This window comes from Physeter macrocephalus, chromosome 6 (assembly GCF_002837175.3).
Source record: "Physeter macrocephalus isolate SW-GA chromosome 6, ASM283717v5, whole genome shotgun sequence".
Classification (NCBI taxonomy): domain Eukaryota; kingdom Metazoa; phylum Chordata; class Mammalia; order Artiodactyla; family Physeteridae; genus Physeter; species Physeter macrocephalus.
Genome location: NC_041219.1, coordinates 45631344 through 45648402, shown reverse-complemented (window position 1 = coordinate 45648402; position 17059 = coordinate 45631344). Strand labels below are relative to the sequence as shown.

At 45.3% G+C, this 17059-nt stretch overlaps 1 non-coding gene across 1 annotated transcript in view; it reads right to left on the bottom strand.

Annotated features, from left to right (window-relative positions):
- Positions 1-13725: 13725 nt before the first annotated feature.
- Positions 13726-17059, bottom strand: part of LOC102983946 (uncharacterized) — a 4610-nt gene continuing 1276 nt past the window's right edge. Inside the window, exon 2 of the transcript XR_008617592.1 lies at positions 13726-13917. This is a non-coding gene — a transcript (uncharacterized protein). The remainder of the gene's footprint in view (positions 13918-17059) is intronic.

The window sequence follows — 17059 nt, the reverse complement described above, 5'->3', positions numbered from 1 at the left end:
GAGCATGCAGAACTCATGAAGTAGTAAAGGCGGAGAGGCGGTAGGTGGTGGTAGCTGCAGACGCTATTGGTGCCCTGCCCCGCAGACCCTCCGTCCTTTCTAATTTACCTGCAGGTACAGGAGATGCTTTTCTGCATGCACTTAAAAAAAAAAATTAATTAATTAATTAATTAATTTTTGGCTGTGTTGGGTCTTCCTTGCTGCGCGCGGGCTTTCTCTAGTTGCGGCGAGCGGGGGCTACTCTTCGTTGTGGTGCGCGGGCTTCTCATTGCGGTGGCTTCTCTTGTTGCGGAGCACGGGCTCTAGGCGTGCAGGCTTCAGTAGTTGTGGTACGTGGGCTCTAGAGCGCAGGCTCAGTAGTTGTGGCGCACGGGCTTAGCTGCTCCGTGGCATGTGGGCTCTTCCTGGAGCAGGGCTCAAACCGTGTCCCCTGCACTGGCAGGCGGATTCTTAACCACTGTGCCACCAGGGAAGTCCCTGCATGCACTTTTTACCTCTAGTATTCTCAGGGCTCTGCTTCTCAGCTTGAGGGTTTCTTTCTATAGTTGTGGGGACTTGCTCAGCCCTTTGTGCTGGGCAGCCCAGAAGGGCCAGAGATTTGAAACCTCTAGGGCAGTAGGAGTCAGTGGATAAATCCCCCGGGAGCACAGCGCTGTGCTGAGTTCTGCGAGGCTCCTCCCAGTGAGACTGGGTCCCAGCTGCCCACAGAGGCTTTCCTCACTTCCTTCTCCCTTTCACTTTCTGTCTCACTTTCCCTTTCCCTTGCTGTGCTTCCGGGAATCTCCTCCAAAATAAGCTGTCAAGTTCTTGTCTCAGGGTCTTCTTTGGGGGAACGTGAATTTAGACAGTAGCACTAGAAGAGAGAAGCAAAATGGAAGATCTACTTCAGGTGCTGAGAAGCAGTGGACACTTGCTCAGAGACAACCAGATGACGGCCTGTTGAGACATTCTGGTCTCCCCAGCCTGACTGTGCAGATGAGGATGGATTCCCCTTAGACAAACTTCCCAGTGTGCCTGAGGGAACCTGAGTGTGTCCCTGGTCCTTCCAGCCTGAAAGCACATAACCAGCCTTCCCCTAAGGATAGTTGTCGTTTGTTAAGCACCTACTATGTGCCAAGCTCTGCGCCAGGCACTTCACTTTCATTATCTCTCATTCTCATAACAACTTGCAAGGGGGGCAATATCCTCTTACAACAAACAAAGCAGTGTGGTACTGGCACGAAGACAGACATGTAGACCAATGGATTAGAATAGAGCACCCAGAAAGAAATCTTCACATATATGGTCAAAAGATTTTTGAGAAGAGTGCCAAGACTATTCAATGGGGAAAGGACAGTCTCTGCAACAAATAGTGTTGGGAAAACCGGATATCCACAAAAAATGAAGTTGTGCCTTTACCTTATACTATATATAAAAATTAACTCAAAGTAGATCTAAGAGCTAAAACTATAAAACTCCTAGAGGAAAAAATAAGAGCAAATATCCATGACCTTGGATTTGACAATGGTTTCTTAAATATGACACCAAAAGCATAGGCAATGACATTTTTAAAAAAAAGATAATTAGACTTCATCAAAATTTAAAACTTCTGTGTATTAAGGGACGTTATCAAGAGTGAAAAGAGAGCTCACAGAAAGGGAGCAAGTTTTTGCAAATCATATATCTAAAAAGCATTTAATATCCAGTTTATATAAAGAACTCCTACAACTCATCACCAAACAACCCAATTAAAAAGGGGGGGGGCACTTCCCTGGTGGCGCAGTGGTTAAGAATCCGCCTGCCAATGCAGGGGACACGGGTTCGAGCCCTGGTCTGGGAAGATCCCACATGCCGCGGAGCAACTAAGCCCGTGCGCCACAACTACTGAGCTTGTGCGCCCCACAACTACTGAAGCCCGTGCGCCTAGAGCCTGTGCTCCACAAAGAAGAGTAGCCCTTGCTCGTGCAACTAGAGAAAGCCTGCGCGAAGCAATGAAGACCCAATGCAGCCAAAATAAATAAATAAAAGTTATTTAAAAAAAATGGGTGAGAATTCCCTGGCGGTGCAGTGGTTAAGACTCTACACTTTCACTGCCGAGGGCACAGGTTCAGACCCTGGGTGGGGAACTAAGACCCCCCCCCAAGCCACGTGGTGTGGCAAAAAAAAAAAATGGGTAAAGGATTTGAATAGACATTTTGCCACGGAAGACATACAAATAGCTAATAAGCACATGAAAATATGCTCAACATCATTAGTCATTAAAGAAAGGTAAATCAAAACTACTATTGCTTCACACCCCCAGAATAGCTATTATTTTAAAAAAATGGAAAATAATAAGTGTTGACAAGGATGTTGCTATGGATCCAATTGTGTCTCTCCCCCATCCCTAATTCATAGTTGAAGCCATAGCCCCCAATGTGACTGTATTTGGATATAGGCTGAGGGAATTTTTTGTAAATATTTATTCATTTATTTATTTGGTTGTGTCGGGTCTTAGTTGTGGCACTCGGGATATTTGTTGTGGCATGCAGGATCTTTCATTGTGGCTTGTGGGCTCAGTAGTTGCAGAGCACAGGCTTAGCTGTCCCACAGCCTGTGGGATCTTAGTTCCCCGACCAGGGATCGAACCCGCGTCCTCTGCCTTGGAGGGCAGATTCTTAACCACTGGACCACCAGGGAAGTCCCATAAGGGAGTTAAAGTCAAATGAGGTAATAAGGATGGGACCCTTATCCAATAGATTTGGTGGCCTTTTAAGAAGAGGAAGAGAAACTCTACTCAGTGTTCCCTGGTGAGTAGAAGGAAATCCAAAAAAGAGAGGATATATGTATATGTATAGCTGATTCACTTTGCTGTACAGGAGAAACTAACACAACATTGTAAAGCAACTGTACTCCAATAAAAATTAATTTAGGGCTTCCCTGGTGGTGCAGTGGTTGAGAGTCCGCCTGCCGATGCAGGGGACATGGGTTCGTGCCCCGGCCCGGGAAGATCCCACATGCCGCGGAGCGGCTGGGCCCGTGAGCCATGGCCGCTGAGCCTGCGCGTCCGGAGCCTGCGCTCCGCAGCGGGAGAGGCCACAGCAGTGAGAGGCCTGCGTACCGCAAAAAAAAAAGAAAAAAAAATTAATTAAAAAAAAACATAAAGAGGAAGAGAGAGCAGAGTTCTCTTTCACTTTCTCTCCCTAAGTTCATGCACCAAAGAAAGGACATAGCCAGAAAGTGGTTATCTACAAGCCAGACAGAGAGCTCTCACCAGAAAGCAAATTTGCCAGAACTTTGGTCTTGGACTTTGCAACCTACAGACCTGTGAGTCATACATTTCTGTTGCTGAAGCTGCCGAGTTTGTGGTATTTTGTCATAGCAGCCTGAGCGGACTAATACAGATGTAGAGAAATTAGAGTGCATTGCTAGTGAGAGTGCAAAATAGTGCACTGCTGTGGAAGACAATTTGGCAATTCCTCAGAAAGCTAAAATTTAACATGTGATCCAGCAATTCCACTTCTAGGTATTTACCCAAAGGAACTGAAAGACGGGTCTCAAAGAGATATTTGTACACATCATGTGCATTGCAGCAGGAGTCACGTTAGCCAAAAGATGGAAAAAAACCAAGTGTCCATCAGCAGGTGAATGCATAAACACAATGCGGAATGTACATACAATGGAATATTATTCAGTGAAAAAATGAATGCAATTCCGATATGTGCTACCGTATGGATGAACCTTTAAAACTTTGTGCCAATGAAGTCAGTCAGACACAAAAGGACACATATTGTATGATTCCACTTATATGAGGTACCTAGAATACGCAAACTCATAGAGACAGGAAGTAGAACAGAAGTTACCAGGGGCAGGAGGGAGGAAGGAGTGGGGAGTTACTGTTTAATGGGTAGAATTTCTGTTTGGGATGATGAAAAATTTTTGGAAATAGTTGGTGATGATTATACTATGTTTGAGTGCACTTAATGCCACCAAATTGTACCCTTAAAGTGGTAAATTTTTTGTCATGTATATTTTATCGCCATTTTCAAAAACTTGTAAAAAACAAAAACAAACGACAACAAAAGCACGGGAAACAACCCAAGTGTCCTTCAACAGGTGAATGAATAAGAAAACTGCGGTACCTCCATGTGATGAAATGGATAAAATGGAACAAACTATTCACACACATGATAACTTGGATTAATCATAGAGGTATTATGTTATATTAAAGAAGCCAGTCTTGAAAGGTGACATGCTGTATGACTCCATTATATGACATTCTTGAAAAGACAACACTGTATGGACGGAGAACAAGTCAGTGGTCCTCAGGGATTAGAGGCGGGGGAAAGAGAGAGCGCGAGGGAGGTTTGGGGGGCAATGGATTGTGGTGATGATTATACTAACCTGTATATACGTTAAGATTCATAAAACTATTCACCAAGATGTTTTAAAAAGTTGAGTTCATTGTATGATAATTTTTAAAAAAATGATGAAACAGGGCTTCCCTGGTGGCGCAGTGGTTGAGAATCCGCCTGCTAATGCAGGGGACACGGGTTCGAGCCCTGGTCTGGGAAGATCCCACATGCCACGGAGCAACTAGGCCCGTGAGCCACAACTACTGAGCCTGCGCGTCTGGAGCCTGTGCTCCGCAACAAGAGAGGCCGTGATAGTGAGAGGCCCGTGCACCACGATGAAGAGTGGCCCCCACTTGCCACAACTGGAGAAAGCCCTCACACAGAGATGAAGACCCAGCACAGCCAAAAATAAATAAATAAATAAATAAGCCAAGCATTTGAAGCCCTTTAAAAAAAAAAAGAAATGAGTGACTCAGATCAAGTGACCTCTCCAAGGTCACATGACTCCTCGGTGGTGGGCTGGGATGTGGACCCAGGTTTATCTCCTTCCAAGGTTGTCTCCTCCCCACCACTCCAGGCTGCCTCTCCAAGGGCTAGTGTGAGGGAAACATGAGATAATGGAGTGAAAGCCCTTTGTAAACGGTTAAGGGCTACACAAATGTCAGGCCTCCTTATCCATCAGGGAACATGGCTGTTCCTCCAAGCCCCAACTTAATGAACAGCATTATTATTATTGATTTGTACATTCAACTCTGACCTTCAATATATTAAGAACTGAGCTTCTAAAAAAACAAAGCAAACAAACAAAAAACAACAGGTGGCATCTTCACTCCTTCCCTAAAGGTCATGTCTCTAGAAGAGAAAAGAGCTTAAAAGAGGAATATCTGGCCGCAGTTTAAAATAAAAAGACTGCCTTACTCTGGGTCACGGATGACAGCGTTGCAGGGTGGGCAGGCCTCTGCAAGTGTGAGGTGGAAACATCACACCAAAGACCAACAGAGGGCGAGCTGGATCCCCTGGGTGCAGGTAGGAGGAGGGTTCAGTGTCAACTGTGGGCCCAGGGAAGAGCACACAAGTTTTTGTGTCAGACCAACCTCAATTAAAAATTTGTCTCTGCCGTGATTCCCTATGGTGAGAACTCACACAGTCATTTAAGCTCTCTGAGTCTCATTTTCCTGATCTGTAACATGGTCCAGAGAGCACTAATCTCAAAAATAGATTTTATTTTTGTGAAGATTAAATGTATGGTAGAGTTCCCATCTATGGCTGGCACATCATTAACCGTCAATGAATAATAAATAGTCATAAAAATAAACATCAGCAATAATTACCAAGCTCTTAGACTTATGCAACAAGAGAGGCCGTGATAGTGAGAGGCCCGTGCACCACGATGAAGAGTGGCCCCCACTTGCCACAACTGGAGAAAGCCCTCACACAGAGATGAAGACCCAGCACAGCCAAAAATAAATAAATAAATAAATAAGCCAAGCATTTGAAGCCCTTTAAAAAAAAAAAGAAATGAGTGACTCAGATCAAGTGACCTCTCCAAGGTCACATGACTCCTCGGTGGTGGGCTGGGATGTGGACCCAGGTTTATCTCCTTCCAAGGTTGTCTCCTCCCCACCACTCCAGGCTGCCTCTCCAAGGGCTAGTGTGAGGGAAACATGAGATAATGGAGTGAAAGCCCTTTGTAAACGGTTAAGGGCTACACAAATGTCAGGCCTCCTTATCCATCAGGGAACATGGCTGTTCCTCCAAGCCCCAACTTAATGAACAGCATTATTATTATTGATTTGTACATTCAACTCTGACCTTCAATATATTAAGAACTGAGCTTCTAAAAAAACAAAGCAAACAAACAAAAAACAACAGGTGGCATCTTCACTCCTTCCCTAAAGGTCATGTCTCTAGAAGAGAAAAGAGCTTAAAAGAGGAATATCTGGCCGCAGTTTAAAATAAAAAGACTGCCTTACTCTGGGTCACGGATGACAGCGTTGCAGGGTGGGCAGGCCTCTGCAAGTGTGAGGTGGAAACATCACACCAAAGACCAACAGAGGGCGAGCTGGATCCCCTGGGTGCAGGTAGGAGGAGGGTTCAGTGTCAACTGTGGGCCCAGGGAAGAGCACACAAGTTTTTGTGTCAGACCAACCTCAATTAAAAATTTGTCTCTGCCGTGATTCCCTATGGTGAGAACTCACACAGTCATTTAAGCTCTCTGAGTCTCATTTTCCTGATCTGTAACATGGTCCAGAGAGCACTAATCTCAAAAATAGATTTTATTTTTGTGAAGATTAAATGTATGGTAGAGTTCCCATCTATGGCTGGCACATCATTAACCGTCAATGAATAATAAATAGTCATAAAAATAAACATCAGCAATAATTACCAAGCTCTTAGACTTATATATAAAAAGATAACACAAAAATAATTTCAAGCAAACCACAACTATTACAGGAATCAGAAAAAAATACATCTACACCATTGGTTTAACACTCTTTCCCAGTAGACCACCAAACCCTGATCAGACAGTTGGCTTGGTAGGCATGAACAAAACAAATGAAAGAGCAGTTTATTTGTTCATTCCTTTGTTTTTTTATTCAACTAGTGAAGGCACTGTGGTAGGTGCTGGAGATTCAGGGGTGAATAGGACAGGTGAGGTTTTTGTTCTGGAAATTCAGAACCAGGTAAACAAGTGATCACATAAGAGACCAAGACAATGTAGATCACTAAGCGCTGTGCAGACAATAAAATGGGTTGGTGTGATAGAGTGAATGGGGTGGCAGGGAAGTCCTCCTCGGGGAGGTGACAATTAAGGTGAGTTCTGAGACCTGGAGAAGCCAGCCATGCAGAAGTGTGGGGGAGCCCCAGGCAAAGGCCAATGGCCAGGTGGTGACCCCCAGAGGTGTGGGGAGGGATGGAGCTCTGCGAATACCAGAGGGAATGACATTCTTAGATGACCTCGGGAAGGAGGCCAGGGGTCAGCTCACCTGGGGATGAGCTGCTCTGGGTAAGAAGTTTCCATTTTAGTTAAGTTCAATGGGCGGCCAAGGAAGAGCTCTTTAAAGTTAGTTAGATGATGCATGTATTTAAAGCAGACTAAGATCTCCAAACAGAGGTTAGCTTTGTCAATGGGCTGTTACTAGAGCTTTACAGCATCTGCCATCTTTTTAGCAACACACGGTGGGTAAGTAATGAAGAGTGAAGTTGTCAGTGTGACACAAGGGGCTAAACGCAGTCTCAGGTGTCTCCAGGATGCCCCAGGATGGGAGTGGAGACAAGGAGCCCAGAAACTGACTTTGTTTAAAATCAAAGATCTGATAGAAGCAGCGATTAGGTAAATCAGATGAGATTGTGTACATGAGAGCACGATGGAAGTGGTGAATTGTGAGCTCATCCTTCAAGAGCTTGAGTCACTGATCTTGCTAAGTGGAGCCTGCCAGAGTCTGAAGACAATTTAGCATCTTAGGGGGGGATTCTTTTTTCCTTAGTTTAAATGTGAGAGAAAACATAGCAAGAATAAAGGAAACATGGTTATAAACGACCCACAGTGTAATCTGCCTAAGTGCAATCTCATTTTTGCATGTTGTATATATTTTTTACTGAGGTATATTGTAGATTTCTTTATATTGTTGCGATCACAATGCCCATGATAATTCGATTTCCTTTTGGCATCACATAATAAATGCTTTCCTGTGTTTCTTATCAGTTGGCACAGTTAAAGAAAATATTCAACCCCATCGAAGTCCCATCGTGTAATTATTATTCCACTTGATTAGTGTTAGAGCATTTCCATATGTTTATACCTTTTGGGCAATCGTATTTTTAAGAAGTTCTAAAATTCAGTGATGGGAATTCCCTGCTTGTCCAGCGGTTGGGATTCCGCCCTTTCACTGCAGGGGGCACGGGTTTGATCCTTGGTGGGGGAACTAAGATCCCACATGTCACGTGGCTCAGCTAAAAAAAATAGTAATAATAAATAAAATAAAATTCAGTGAGATTTAAACATTAACGGTATAAAGAAAGAAAGAGTTGGCAAAAGTAACCTCCTTCTTCCTTCGTCTTTGCCATGTTCCCCAACAGCTTTGGATGAATGGAGATGCCTTCTGCAGACTCTTGAGAATATAGCTCAGAAGATTCAGGGAACATGAGTTTGTTCAAGGGGCAGAATCTTTAGACAATATAGAACTGGGCCTTCTGAATTATTCTTTTATGAAATTTTCTATTATTAGGGCTCCTAAATCTTTTCTCTTTTAAATAAATTTATTTATTTATTTTTGGCTGCATTGGGTCTTCGTTGCTGCGCGCGGGCTTTCTCTAGTTGCGGCGAGCGGGGGCCATTCTTCGCTGTGGTGCACGGGCTTCTCATCGCGGTGGCTTCTGTTGTTGCGGAGCACGGGCTCTAGGTGCGTGGGCTTCAGTACTTTTGGCTCACGGGCCCAGTAGTCGTGGCTCACGGGCTTAGTTGCTCCGTGGCATGTGGGATCTTCCCAGACCAGGGATCAAACCCTTGTCCCCTGCATTGGCAGGCGGATTCTTAACCTCTGCGCTACCAGGGCAGTCCCAGGGCTCCTAAATCTTGTAGGTGAGGCGAGTAACAGACTCATTTCAACAATTCAGATGATGATCAAGGCCTGAATAGTGGAGGCAGAGCGGGTGAGCTTGCATCTGAGTGATGTAAAATTGAAGTACAATAGATAGGACATGGTAACCACATGGATATTGGGGATGAGGGTCGAGGTGGCATTAAAGATGACTTTAAGGTTTGTCTTTGAGCAAGATAGAGGCTGTCAGTTACAGGAGGAGGAGTTTGTTTGGCAGAAAATAGAATAATTATCAAGACATCTGAAAACAGTTTCATTCTCCTATAAGTATAGGATGATAGGTTCTACTTTTGTGTAATGGATAGTTTCATGTCTCAGAATGCAAAATGTGGATGCAACTAGTTTGAAAAATTGCTACTCTGAGGTTACTCTGAGTAAAGTACAAGAAAGGGGACGCTTTGTTGAAAGAGACCACGCTGTTTCAGACTTCGTCATAGCCTGGGTTTAGCTAGAAATATGGCCTTGCTTTGGGGGAGATTTCAAAAAGTGCAGAGAAAAGAGGATGCCTCAATGCTGGGGGCCCTAATGGGAGGCAAGTGCCCTGTCTCTGTTTAGAGGAGTCTAGGGGAGGACCAGCCTCTCAGGTAACCTGGCACGGAGACAAGGGAGTAGGGAGCTTGACTGGATTGGGCAGGACCGAGGTTCTTGGAAGGAAGAGGTTCAAGCAAGTCCAGCAGAAGCTACAACACAGCACTGAGATCGAGTCAGAGGAGCTCGTGCCAGGCTGGAAAGAGATGACCAGAGATGGAGATGAGCTTTGAAGTTCCAGGCCGTGTGTGGCTCTACACACCATGGGGTGAAGGCTCAGGTAAGAGGGCAGAGCAGTGGGCTCAGCAGGGGCAAGAGGCCCACAAAAGGTGTTCCAACAGTAGGTTGAAAATTTGTCCAAGTAGGAAGAAAATAAAGGGTATCAAAAGAAAAAACGCACTACATAGGGCATCAACTCTTCAGTGAGTTCTTTGCAAAGAAATTGATCATGGGACTTCCCTGGTGGTCCAGTGGTTAAGACTCTGCACTTCCACTGAAGGGGGCAATGGTTCGATCCCTGGTTGGGGAACTAAGATCCCTCATGCCAAGTGGCACGGCCAAAAAAAAGAAAAAGGAAAAAGAAAAGAAATGGATCAAATATGGGACAAAAACAAAGGAGAGAAAAGACAGGCAAAGGACTCTTAGAAGAGTGTTCTGTTGGCTGAGGAAATGAGTGAAAAACGTCAGATGACATTATAATAAAATGATGGGCTTTTTAGGAATGTTTTGAGAATGAAAAGGAAATGGAAATGGTGTGGGCCTACCCGTTAGGGACAGGAGGAGATAATGATGAGCGCTGAAAACCAAAGACCTGGCCGATGGTTGTAGCAGAGTGGATACGGAGAGAATGTTGGAGAGCTCACAGCATCACAGGGGATGTTGGGAAATCAATCAGGCTCAGAAAATGGGTGGCAACTAGGACCACGGCCAAAATGATGCCAGAAAACTAGTCTGGGGAGGTGTTGGCTATTGAGGCTGTTAAACACCGGATGCCACCACCCATTTGGCCGTCTGCACTGGGACCTGGGTGCGGTCCACAGCCGTAAGGGATGGCAGGTTGAGTATCTCTGATGGAGGTTAGCTACCCTACCTTGCTCCAGCTGCACAGAAACTGGAGGAGCCAGGATTCGGCATGCTCAACGTCTACGATGGGAAGTGAACTCTGCATCCTTCAAGGTGGGGCTTTCTCAACTAGCGGAGGGGGCATCAGACCAAATTAAAGACTCGTTTCAGGTTGTAGCAAGGAGACTAATGACAGCATGACCAGTCAAGGAACTGCAGTTGTTTCAGAGAAAAATGAAGAAGGCGTGGGCTCTGTCAGTGGCGGTGGGAATGGAGAAGAGGGTACAGACTGTAGTGAGAGTACAACAGCAGAGTGAATAGAGTTTAATGACTACTTAGATGCAGAGGCGGAGAGGAGAAGACCTAAAATGCCTTTGAATGCCTATGGCTTCATGAATTGGATGAGTGGCAGTGCCATTAACCAGGCTAAGTCATCCAGGAGGAGGGGTATGTTTTGGGAAAATGACACGTCAGTCATTTTTGACAGGCTGAGTTTGAAGTGTCCAAGGGAGGCACAGCCAGGGAGAGACAATGGACACATTTGGGTGCCATGTTCCTGGACAGTAACTATGCTGGTAAATGACTAGAACAGGCTCTCTGGAGAAAAGAAATTCTGATTTGTAGCATTTCTCAATTCTGTGGTGTAAATACAACCACTATGGCCAATTTCTAGGTATCAACACAAGGTTACTAAGAGTGGATTTGGGGGACTTCCCTGGTGGCACAGTGGTTAAGACTCTGTGCTCTCAATGCAGCGGGCCCAGGTTCGATCCCTGGTTGGGGAACTAGACCCCACATGCATGGTGCAACTAAGGAGCCCGCCTGCCGCAATTAAGACCCCGTGCAACCAAATAAATAAATGTTAAAATAAATAAATAAAACATTAAAGTTAAAAATGAAAACATTAAAAAAAAAGTGTATTTGGGAAGAGATGCACACAGCCAGTTGTCAAGAGGCCACCTGGGGGTCCCCTGTGGTGACTGTGGGTGAGGCTGAGGTCTCCCAGACAGAGCAGAACCTAGGGAACAGAATCTTCAGGGACGGACTGAAGAAGAGGGGCTGCCGGAAGGAATCTAAGAGAGAATGGGCAAGTCAAGATCAAGCCCAGATCTGGGCCCTGTCAAGCTCTCCAGAGGTAGCTTCCACCACTCATTCATTTTAAGAAAATCTGCTAGACCGTAAGCTATTTGAGGGAAAAGACTTTGTCTACTTCAGCTGTGTCCTCTAGGTTTAGAACACAGTAAGCGCTCAATTAATTCCACTAATATCTTAGGGAAGAATTATGTCCACCAGTTTCACGAGGCAACACAAGAATAACTGAATTGCGTTACAGGAGACATTTTGGCTTAATGTAAGAAAAACTTCCTAGCAAGTCTTGCAGACGTAGACACCTTGTTTGGTCTGCCCCATACCACTCCCATTCTTCTGGGAACTGTCACTCTACCTTTCAACTCTGAGGTTCTCAAGATGGTCATGATTTTCTAAGTGAATCTACCGATTAGTCCAGGTGTCGGCACCTGACACAGCTGGGATTTTTGGAATCAGGCCTTGGAGTAAGTCCCTCTCTTGTGGCAGAAACTGGGAGAAGAGGTGACAAGAGGTGTCAGCATCCAGGGTTTTCCTGCCATATATAAAGCTAGTTTCAAGGATTCCCTGGCAGTCCAGTGGTTACGACTCCGCGCTTCCACTACGGAGGTCAAAGGTTTGATCCCTGGTCAGGGAAGTAAGATCCCGCAAGGCGAACAGCACAGCCAAAAAAAACCCCCAAAAAAACCAAAGCTAGTCTCTGCGAAACACAGGCAGGGAGAATCCCAGCAGCGATGCCCCAGTTCTATTTATTCATTCTTAGGTCCAGCTAGTTCTCTGTCCCTTTCTCTTATTACAGGACATAGCCCCATAGCCCTCTCATAAATGTCCCGTGCCTTAGAAGCTGGATTCGGGTACCCTGCAACCAAGGGTCCCAACGAATACCCAAGCAGAACTCTCCAAACGTGTAATGCCACCTGCGTGAAAAGTGCTGGGCTCCTCACCGCTCAAGTATTCGTGCAGTTTGAATGGCCACTTGAAAAGGGTTTAAAGGAGCAGATTTCTGCCGAGGGTGGAAGCCCTAAAGTAACAGCGATGGCAGCAGCCACCTCTCCGTGAGAACTTGCTCTGTGTGGTGGCAACGTGGGGAAGCTGGGCTCGATCCAGGTTTGAATTCGAAGTTCTGAATTACTAAGCTAGAGGTTCTCAAACTTTTTAGTCTCAGGATCCCTTTATGATCTTAAAAGTTGAAGACCCCATAGAGATTTGGTGTGGGTTATATCTATTTACTACAATGGAAATCAGACCGAGAAATTTAAAAGATTTTAAAAGAACAAAAACCCATCACATGTTAACGTAAATATCTTTATTAAAAGTAACTATTTTTCAAAACAAATTAGAAGAGTGGCATTGTTTTACATTTTTGCAAATCTCTTTTATATCCGACTTAGTAGAAGACACCTCGATCCTCACCTCTGCTTCTTCATTCAATACGTTGCTTTGGTTGAAGGATATAAAGAAAAGCTGGCCTCATACAGTCATGCAGTCGGAAAAGGAATTTTGTGAACCTCCCGAAAGGGTTTCTGGTACCCTCGGAAGTCCTCAGCCCATACTTTGAGAACCACTGCAGTAAACTAACCTGCCTCTCAGTTAAAGACTATACAGCCATTGAATTAGTATTAGACCTGGCAGTTCTTTCCATGGCCAAGGCATTTTAAACAAATTGCAAAGAGTGGTGGTGGGGAAGGAAACTTGAATTCTCCCGTTAACTCAATTTTAAATAACATCGATTTCCAACTTGAGTTCATAGATTACTCCTTTGGCAGCCAAGATTACTTATTAGATTTCTTCAAGTTTACTTTTCTAAACTAAGAAGAGAAAGCAACATGTCATACACAAAGTTAACATTTGTATAGTGTTCTTAACAGTTCACAAAGCCTCTTTCTGTGCCCACATGACGCCATTTAGTCCTCAGCAGCCACTTTACAGAAGAAGAGCAGAGCGGCGACGTGCCCAAGACTGCCATCAGTAGCCGGGCTGTGGACCAGGCTTCCTCATGACCAAGAGACGTGCTTGCAGGACAACTCTGCTCTGGCTCTAACGAACAAACATCTCACTTTCAAAGGCTGGCTTTCCAACCTAGAAAGACGGGTCCCTTTATGTTCACTTTTTTCACATACACAAGAGGCGGCATCTGTTCTAGAATCCAACTGGATTTTATTTGACACAGAATACAATATGGGTGCAGGAATAGCAGACTGAAAAGACAAAGCAGAAAAAACACGGTTCTATCTAATTTATAATTAAGTAACAGGAGGGCAAGTCATTAAATGGCTAATGAAACAGTTGAGCCTGATGGAAGAATTCTCTTTTTCTAGTGCCCATACCTGAAAGACAAGGTAAATTATTTAATTAATTCCTTAGTAATTTCCTGTTTGAGACTATAAAACCTGCTTGAATATATCCGTAAACTTGGTTAAAACTTTGAAAAGAAGTAAGTGACCACAAGTGTGTGCCAAGACCGGGTTACGAGCGTGGTCTCTGCCCCTTTCATCTTACCGGCCCCTATAACATCTTACTTATCACCCCCTTCTTATGATGGTCCTGCCCCACCACGGACTCCACTGCACCCACCTGACTCCTTCCAGTTACCAGGCAGATGCCCGGCAGTAATCGGGAGGCGAGAGGGAGAAGTCAGAGCCGGTGGTTGGGAAAGGGAGCTCCACCTGTTTGCCCCAGGCAGTGGCTCAGATGGCATGAACTCTTGGCCTCCCCTACCTGTGGCGGCCTCTTCACCTCAACTCCAGTCCTCAGGCAAGTTTAGGGTAAGGCAAATACAGAAACCAGTAACTGAACAGCCTTCAGTTTCAAAATCTATCACCAGTTCTAATTATAGCCCTGAGTCCACTCAGCACTGCAGAAAGAGAACTGTGGAGAGAAACTAGGTATGGATCTCAGGTCCTTTCTGATTTCCCCAGAAGCCAAAAGTTGGCTCTAGCAAGATTATAAACAAGAGCAGGAAATTTCTTCCACATAAAAATGGATTTTTCTTCTTTTTTAAAAAATATTTATTTATTTATTTATTCACTCGTCTGCATCAGGTCTTAGTTGTGGCACACAGGGTCTTCACTGCCGCGTGCAGAATCTTTACCTGTGGCACGCAAACTCTTAGTTGCGGCAGGCGGGATCTAGTTCCCTGACCAGGGATCAAACCCAGGCCCCCTGCATTGGGAGCGTGGAGTCTTAGCCACTGGACCGCCAGGGAAGTCCCTAAATGGATTTCGTGAACACAAAATCCTTCATTATTATCTTACTTAATAATCTTTTGTCGTGGTTCTTTGTGGGCAGTTCACCTCTGATTAAAATACTTTGTTATATGGATGGAAACCAGGGCGCTAGAACTCTGCATCACTGCTTCCATCATCCTGAAGGGGTACTAGATTCTTTAAGCACTTCATGTAAGAAATTCACTTAAATATTGTCTAAAAAAGTCCTCACAGGGTAGAGCTCCAGTGTGTGTTAGAGGGCTGGAGAATAACCCGGAAGTTGTCCATCAGATTAAAGCATGCTGCAGTTTGCTTCTTATGAATTTGTTTTCCCAGTGCACTGATAACCATGGCCAGGCAAAGTCACCAGCTGGATACAGTGACAGTGTCAAAGCCCAACAGGAGGGCTCTTTACACCCCCCTCTTCTTAGGCTCAGCCCCAGGCACATGTAATGGGCTACGTGAGACGGTTTTGGTCCAAGATGGAACCTGGAGCCTGCTCCAGGGCAGAGCCAATTACAAAGCCCTCTTGAGAACTTAGAACAGTGATTCTGCCTTGACATGTATTACCTGTCATGGCTCCACTCAGAATGCAAGCTCCCCAAGGACAGGGAAGGACTGTCTCATACATTTTTATATCTTACACATTACTTAGCATATACTTTGCTGAAAGGAATGTGACGGTATGAAGGTATTGAGTATTTGGCAGGTTTCTTAAAAATGAACATGCATGGGCTTCCCTGGTGGCGCGGTGGTTGGGAGTCCGCCTGCCGACGCGGGGGACGCGCAGATGCCCGGCAGTAATCGGGAGGCGAGAGGGAGAAGTCAGAGCCGGTGGTTGGGAAAGGGAGCTCCACCTGTTTGCCCCAGGCAGTGGCTCAGATGGCATGAACTCTTGGCCTCCCCTACCTGTGGCGGCCTCTTCACCTCAACTCCAGTCCTCAGGCAAGTTTAGGGTAAGGCAAATACAGAAACCAGTAACTGAACAGCCTTCAGTTTCAAAATCTATCACCAGTTCTAATTATAGCCCTGAGTCCACTCAGCACTGCAGAAAGAGAACTGTGGAGAGAAACTAGGTATGGATCTCAGGTCCTTTCTGATTTCCCCAGAAGCCAAAAGTTGGCTCTAGCAAGATTATAAACAAGAGCAGGAAATTTCTTCCACATAAAAATGGATTTTTCTTCTTTTTTAAAAAATATTTATTTATTTATTTATTCACTCGTCTGCATCAGGTCTTAGTTGTGGCACACAGGGTCTTCACTGCCGCGTGCAGAATCTTTACCTGTGGCACGCAAACTCTTAGTTGCGGCAGGCGGGATCTAGTTCCCTGACCAGGGATCAAACCCAGGCCCCCTGCATTGGGAGCGTGGAGTCTTAGCCACTGGACCGCCAGGGAAGTCCCTAAATGGATTTCGTGAACACAAAATCCTTCATTATTATCTTACTTAATAATCTTTTGTCGTGGTTCTTTGTGGGCAGTTCACCTCTGATTAAAATACTTTGTTATATGGATGGAAACCAGGGCGCTAGAACTCTGCATCACTGCTTCCATCATCCTGAAGGGGTACTAGATTCTTTAAGCACTTCATGTAAGAAATTCACTTAAATATTGTCTAAAAAAGTCCTCACAGGGTAGAGCTCCAGTGTGTGTTAGAGGGCTGGAGAATAACCCGGAAGTTGTCCATCAGATTAAAGCATGCTGCAGTTTGCTTCTTATGAATTTGTTTTCCCAGTGCACTGATAACCATGGCCAGGCAAAGTCACCAGCTGGATACAGTGACAGTGTCAAAGCCCAACAGGAGGGCTCTTTACACCCCCCTCTTCTTAGGCTCAGCCCCAGGCACATGTAATGGGCTACGTGAGACGGTTTTGGTCCAAGATGGAACCTGGAGCCTGCTCCAGGGCAGAGCCAATTACAAAGCCCTCTTGAGAACTTAGAACAGTGATTCTGCCTTGACATGTATTACCTGTCATGGCTCCACTCAGAATGCAAGCTCCCCAAGGACAGGGAAGGACTGTCTCATACATTTTTATATCTTACACATTACTTAGCATATACTTTGCTGAAAGGAATGTGATGGTATGAAGGTATTGAGTATTTGGCAGGTTTCTTAAAAATGAACATGCATGGGCTTCCCTGGTGGCGCGGTGGTTGGGAGTCCGCCTGCCGACGCGGGGGACGCGGGTTCGTGCCCCGGTCCGGGGGGATCCCGCGTGCTGCGGAGCGGCTGGGCCCGTGAGCCATGGCCGCTGGGCCTGTGCG